Genomic DNA, 7,510 nt, shown 5'->3' on the forward strand with positions numbered 1-7,510 from the left:
CATTTGGAAATTTAAAGGAAGTGCAAAGATGCCCAAAGTTTGTACCCAAAGAAATATAAAGTGGAGTAATCTTGAACCACAAACTGGGGAGTGGATAAAAGAGCTTTATTAAACTGGGTGAGGGGCTGGAACAAAAAGCACATTTTATTAGCTTGACTATATTCTGTTCGATTGTTGACAGCTGCCAAAGTCACTGGGAGTCAGGGGGTTTACAAATTTGAATAATAATAAAATAATGAACAATCATCAATTGCAAAAGGCAGCTTTACATCCTGTGACAGTAACTTTAACACCATCAATTAACAATGTCTGCTTATTCGAGGTCCTTGATAAGGACTTGATAGGTGGATAAAAAAATGCCAAATTTGGTCTGACCATCTGGCTGACTGTGTGACCAGCCAAACAATTATTTAATAAATACACTCTGCATTTCCTTCTGAACTCACATTGAACTTTAGAATTTTTAAATTTACACATACAATTTGGTTGGCTGGCAACCCTTGGAATCAGGTTCAGGGCCCAAGATTTGGGGATGACTCCATGTGCCTTGGGATAGCAGACTGTAATTCAATCAATCATTTCGTATTCTGACAATGCAGGGTTTCTGACACAGGCGTATGCACACACAAGTTAGGATTATAACAATTAAAACAATACTTGTAACTGGCTTTTAGCAGCATCTACCTCTCTTCTGGAACTATACTGGCCCCTGGACAAAATTTTGAATCAATTTCTTAACTATTGTTTCCAAGTTTTCTTAAAACCAAATCAAACAAGTCATCAAATCCTGATGTATTTTTATTTTGCATAAGGTGTAGAAAAAAAAGCTCTGTTGCCTTTTATTCCATTAACAGAATATACACTTGCGAGGGGGAAGGAATTTTGAGGAACAAATGGTGAAAACCAAAAAGGATCCGGTCAGTCATTATTGATGATCTTCTAATGTAAATATCATATCTCTTTTTATTGAAAAAAAAGTTATGCAAGTGAACTTCCACTCCAAAATTTTAGGATTTCCCTCCCTAAATCTGAATTATTTCTGGATTTTTCTGTTTTATTTTGACGATAGTGGGGAACATTGGTTCTTTCCAGCTTGGATTCCTTTTAACAGGATTTCTAAAAAACCCATATGAGTCCAGGCTTGTGTGTGTGTGGGGGGGGAGCAGTTTTCTTTAGAAAATTAAAAACAGTATAAAGCAAGTTGAATTAATTTATAGGGCTGCCCAGGGTTTTGAAGTAGGGCTTTGATTGGACAAAACTGGGAATGAATCCTCATTCTGAAGGAGCTTCGCCAAGTGAGAAGCTTTGAAGTGCTGAATAGAATTAAGTGGCTTGAAAGTCTTTCATAATGCCTTACAGATTGTGACTTTTTTTTTATACTCCCCTACACAATATATAATATTACAACCTCACTTCTCAGTATAGAAAATAGTGGTAAGGGTGGTGGTGGGGGCAGTGGGTTCTTTGATACTGATAAGAATAAGACAGTGAATTTTGTCATCACATTAAAATTTCTGTCTATCGGAATCCTCGGGGATGGTGGGAGGAGGCAAAGTGAACACGACTTTGTTCATTATTTTTTCATCTCTCCACTTCTTTAATGTAGCCAGCCCAAAGTTTTATGCTGTCACTCTCTTGAGCTAATAGGACATTATATGTTCCTGTCCACCAAGCTCAGTTCAGCTCTCAATACCCAGAATATGATGCGTAAGCAGAGGTGGGTATTCAGCAGGTTCTGACCAGTTCTGGAGAACCGGTAGCGGAAATTTTGAGTAGTTCGGAGAACCAGCAAATCCCACCTCTGAATGGAGATTTTACAATATCCTTCCCCTGCCACGCCCACAGAACTGGTAGTTAAAAAAAAAATTGAATCCCACCACTGAGTGTAAGTCCAAGATGCTTCTTTTCAATCCAACCCCAACTTTGAATTCTGAAATTCAAGGGACGGATTACATTTCCTGACCATTAGACTAACACAACCATGGGCCTACATACTGTTTTTATGAATAGGAGGTGGCAAGTCTGTAAATTGTCATGGTTCAGGACTCGGATTCTGAAAAAGCTGCTCCAGATGAATCTGCAGAATGTCAGCTTTAGGAGATGCCAAGCCAGGAATCACCTGAGGGCGATCAAAAGAAGGCACCATTAAAACATCTGGAGCAGCCAGATGCTCTCAGACTTCATAAGTAGAGCGAGTAAAGACATTCAGTGAGGCTCCTTGCCAAGCAAGGAAGTAACTTTTTTAATCAAAGAAAGCTAGCTGCAGCCTCATTTAAGAGGTAGCCCTGATCCATGCTTCTGAAGATCAAATGTATGATTGATCACCTGCTATGTCATTTTTGTGAATTCTGTTCATGTAAAACCCCTGAATCTCTGACCTTTAGATTGGTACTCTGAATTTTAGACTGGGTTTTGACTTCCTGTTGAAAGGGGAACTTAACCAGGCAAGCTGTTTCCTCCCCAGAAACTCTGGATTTACATTCCTTTCCTCGCCCGTTTTATCTATTAGGCCTTGAGTGAATTGCTATTCTTGTCTACTAACTGTGTGAGAGAGGGTTTAAATCTTGACATAAGACATAAATCCCTCTTGTTCTGTCCCAGACATTTTCTTTCTACTGTGATCTATCTCCCTGTGCCAATCTGCTTCCACTGCTAATTAACTAACGTGGAATATTAACAAGTCACATCTCTGACACATCTGAATTCAACTAATACAAGACGGTCCCTCGAGAGACCAAGATACTAATCAGCTGAGTCAACCCTCTTGGCATCACAGAAGACTCAAGTCGCAAAGCTATACAAAAAAAATACAAAAAAAGTGGGATAACCAGCTGAGTCAACCCTCTTGGCATCACAGAAGACTCAAGTCGCAAAGCTATACAAAAAAAATACAAAAAAAGAGACACACTTCACTATCACACCTGCCCTGAAAAGCATTTGGAAAGTTCTAGCTTACCTTTAAAAAGTTCTAAGCATTCTTAAGTTAGAGAATGCTAATTTAAGTTAATGTCCTTTTCGCATTGGTTCAGCACAGTTTTGGCTCTTTGATGGACAGTTTCGAAGCTGCTGGGTTGAACTTTGATCATCTCTGCTGCTCTATGTGCTTTAAAAGAAATGCAGGGTGAATGCTTTGAAAATGTATTATGATGAAACCTAATGTTTTCCAGCTGAAATTAAATGGGATAGAGTAATCTCTTTTAAAAGCTCTGACATCCCTGTTATTTTCATCCCATTCCACCAAAAAATGAAAGAGCTGCACATTTTAATATTTTCTCATTATAGTCTGTGGATAAATATCTCTTGAAATCAAATTTTGATGCCATTTAAATTAAACCAGTTTGTTTTTGAATCTTGAACAGTGGTTTCAGATTAAATCAATCCCTTGGGATCACCAAATCGAACTGAATCAGGATCCATTTTCACAGATCCACCAATCCAGGGGGTCTATTTAGATTGGACAATTCTAAGAACTCTTGAAGTCCTAATGACATGCTCATTAGGAGGCAAGACTGGCAGGACCAATATGCTTAGACAAGACTCCTCACATGAGCGTTGCCAGACCTCATGCCTGATTTTCTTGGCTCAGTTCTCATGTTGGTGGGGTAGCATCATCAAACATTTTGGGCAGGGTTATCCCACTGTCATATCACCCTTCTGAGCATATTGTTCATCATGTTCCACTAGCTAAGGGATGCCCCATCCTTAGGGCCCATCTGGACATAGTTGGTGTTGTGGTTTTCCGGCAGCCTGTTTAGATAGCAGTGGAATCGGACAGTGGGGAAGAATGGGCACCAGTCAGGGAGTCTGGAGAGGACTTGGACGAGGGTCCTGCATCCGATGCAGAGATGGGACCAGAACCATCTGGGAGTGGGGTGTTGACTCCGGAGCCTCCAGAGTCTGGCAGCAGCGAGGCTGAGGAACAAGGGGAGCCTGTTCCCAGTGCGCATGTGTGCAGAGCTGCTAGAAGGCAAGAGCAGCTGACACAAAAGGGGCAAGCCGGGAGTAAGGCTTGGAGGTGATTGCCTCTCCCATAAGGTATAAAGGACAGGCAAAGATGAGGAAACCTTTGTAGGAAGCAAAGTCATTCATTCTGTTCGGATTAATCCTTGAAGCTCTGTGTGGACTTTGTACTTTGGTTGGTTTTTTATAATTCATTTGGCACTCTAGTTGTTGGCAGCAATTCAAAGAAAAGAAAGGTGGGTGCTTATCTCGAAGGAACTGTTTGGGACACATTACCGTCATTACCGATCATTCATAAATAAAATAAGAGTTGTTTTAACTAAGCATGTGCTTAATTATGGTCTCGGGAAGCCTTGGTCAAAACAGTTGGTTTAATAGATCACCATAGTTGATGATCTATTAAACATTGAATCGATGCCCTCTAAATGACAGATCACTGTTTTCCAAACACCTTCTAAATTAGTGCCTTCCCAATGTTAGAACAACTGCAACAATTATCTGGTAGGATCTAAACTAAACCAATTGTATTAATTGTCTGTACTAATCTCTGGTAAAAAGTGCCCATATTCCCAAAAACATTTTCAGTAGAGATATTCTAAATAAGGAGTTACTGAAGAAGTTAGCTCTCTGTGTATTCTGATCCTACTAAGACTTATCTTGCAAAAAGACAAATGAATTTTTCATAGAACATCTATAGTAATAAAAAAGAAATTTTCCAGATAAGCCAGGGTTGACCATTATCTAAAATATACATGTCTAACATAGTTGGCATAGTTGGAGTATGAATTAGAGGTTTTTAAAAGAAGTTTGACTTATTATGCAGATAAGCTCTACTTCCAGTTTACGGAGGACTTTCAATACCAGGAATTGCTGATAATATTATTAGGTTAAATCTGATAAGTGTGTCAAGGCCAAGTTTTAGGCAGCTCCTAGAGTTGAGCCAGGGAGTAAATCAGAATCAAATCACACATTTGATTATAAAAGTTATTGTTACTCAGAAAAAAATCACCAACCCACAAGGAAAACCTTAGCATCATTTTCTGATTCAGGCCTATTGGAGAGTTAAATTAAAACAATTTTAATTGGATGAATAACACAGTGCAGGATGATGGTGGTAGTGGTGGTGGTGGTTGATAATAATAATAATAATAATAATAATAATAATAATAATAATAATAATAATAATAATAATAATAATAATAATAATAATAATAATAATAATAATGTTAGAAGCCATTAAGAAGACCAAACAGCCTTGGGACTTTGGATGGAGAAATAAAATAGAAAGATAATTTTTCTGAAGCTTTTCCAGAGGAAGGGATCATTGGCAGCAACAGCTATTTGCTAGGAGCTTTGGAGAATCAGTAGAGTTTCCCTCAAAACTCAAACTATAGCTTCAGAGAGGCAAAATAAAATAAAAAATAGTCTTCCCCCTTAGTCCCTTCTGCTTATATTGGTTTCAAATTCCAGCTCCCGCAATTATCAGTCTTACTCCAGTGTCAGTCAATATTCTCCTGGAAACAGATCTGCCTATACTTTTGCAAGCAGTTCAGGAAGAAATTTCATTCTTGATATTTAACACTCTTATTTGTCCAAATTAATTTCACTTTATAGTGCCTATATGAATCCAATATAAATAGATATAGTGAAATGGTCTGACCAAATTTGAGTATTACTACTTACAACACTGGAAATAATTTAAAATTATTTAAGTGGTTTAAGTGACAGTCACTGGAGAAAGCAATTCTGTTTGGAAGAATTAGAGGTAAAAGGAAACCAGGCCATCAAAGAACATGGTAGTGGCTGAACACCATCAAAGCTGACACCACCAAAGCACAGAAAAACTCAAAGAAGTAATGCAAGAGAGACCTGGCCCACAGAATCACCTAGATTAGGGCTGTTAAACTACTGGCCTGCGGGCTGGATGCATCCCACACTGGCCACGCCCATGCCAAGTTTAGCAGAGGGGAAAAAAGTCCCGATATATCATTTTATTTATTTATTTATTTATTTATTTATTTATTTATTTATTTATTTATTTATTTGATTTGCCAATTGTTTACAAGATAATAAGTATAAGTGTATACATGGTTGTGAATACATGAAATGGGTACATATAAGAAAAAATAAAAGAGGAATAAGAGAAACAATAGGACAGGGACGGTAGGCACGTTGGTGCGCTTATGCACGCCCCCTACAGACCTCTTAGGAAAGGGGTGAGGTCAATAGTAGACAGTCTAAGGTTAAAGTTTTTTGGGGTTTGGGGAAGAAACTACAGAGTCGGGTAGAGTATTCCAGACATTGACCACTCTATTGCTGAAGTCGTATTTCCTGCAATCAAGTTTGGTGCGGTTTACTTTGAGTTTGTATCTATTGTGTGCTCTTGTGTTGTTATGGTTGAAGCTGAAGTATTCATTGACAGGTAGGACATTGCAATGTATGATTTTATATACCATGCTTAAGTCAGACCGAAGACGGCGTAATTCAAGGTTTTCTAGTTCTAGAATTTCAAGTCTGGTGGCATAAGGTATTCTACAACGAGTAGAAGAGTGGAGAACTCTTCTTGTGAAATATTTCTGGACTTTCTCAATTGTGCTAATATCAGATACGTAATGAGGGTTCCAGACTGATGAACTGTATTCGAGTATTGGTCTAGCAAATGTTTTGTATGCTCTGGTTAGTAGTGTGATATTACCAGAGAAAAAGCTATGTAGGATTAGGTTAACAACTCTTAATGCCTTTTTGGCTATGTAGTTGCAGTGGGCTCTAGCACTTAGATCATTAGAGGTGAGTATTCCAAGGTCCTTTACAGAGCTTGGGTCATCAACAAGATCTTGACTATTCAGCTTGTATTTTATTTTCTGATTTTTTTTGCCAATATGTAAGACAGAGCATTTATTTGTTGAGATTTGAAGTTGCCATTTGTTTGACCATTCAGATACATAGTCAAGATCTTTTTGTAGGGTAGCAGTATTGTCTGTGGTAATGAACAGCTTTACATCATCAGCGAAGAGAACGCAATTGCTCTTAATATGATCACAGAGGTCGTTTATGTAGAGTATGAAGAGAGTTGGTCCTAGAACACTGCCCTGGGGGACACCACTATTGACAGGTACTGGATTTGATAGGACGCTCCCGATTTTGACCATTTGTTGTCTGTTTGACAGGAATGCTTCTATCCAGTTATTCAGTTGTCCAGAGATACCATAGGATTTTATTTTTAGGAGTAGTTTGTCGTGTACCACTGAATCAAAGGCTTTACAGAAGTCTATGTAGATTGCGTCTATTGCTTTGCCCTGGTCGAGTTGTGTCGTCCATATGTTTTTGCAGTGTAAGAGTTGCAGATTACAGGATAGTTTTTTTCTGAAACCAAATTGTTTATTGGAGAGTAGGTTGTTTGTCTCTAAGTGGAGGATGATGGATTGGTTAATAATTGATTCCATGACTTTACAGGTGACGCAGCATAAGGAGATTGGCCTGTAATTTTCAACTAGGCTTGGGTCTCCCTTTTTGAAGATGGGGATGACTGTGGCTTGTGACCATAGGTTAG

The sequence above is a fragment of the Notechis scutatus genome, chromosome 1 (assembly GCF_049901735.1).
Source record: "Notechis scutatus isolate UNSWTSFEM ecotype Mainland chromosome 1, rNotScu1.2, whole genome shotgun sequence".
In the NCBI taxonomy this organism is placed as follows: Eukaryota; Metazoa; Chordata; class Lepidosauria; order Squamata; family Elapidae; genus Notechis; species Notechis scutatus.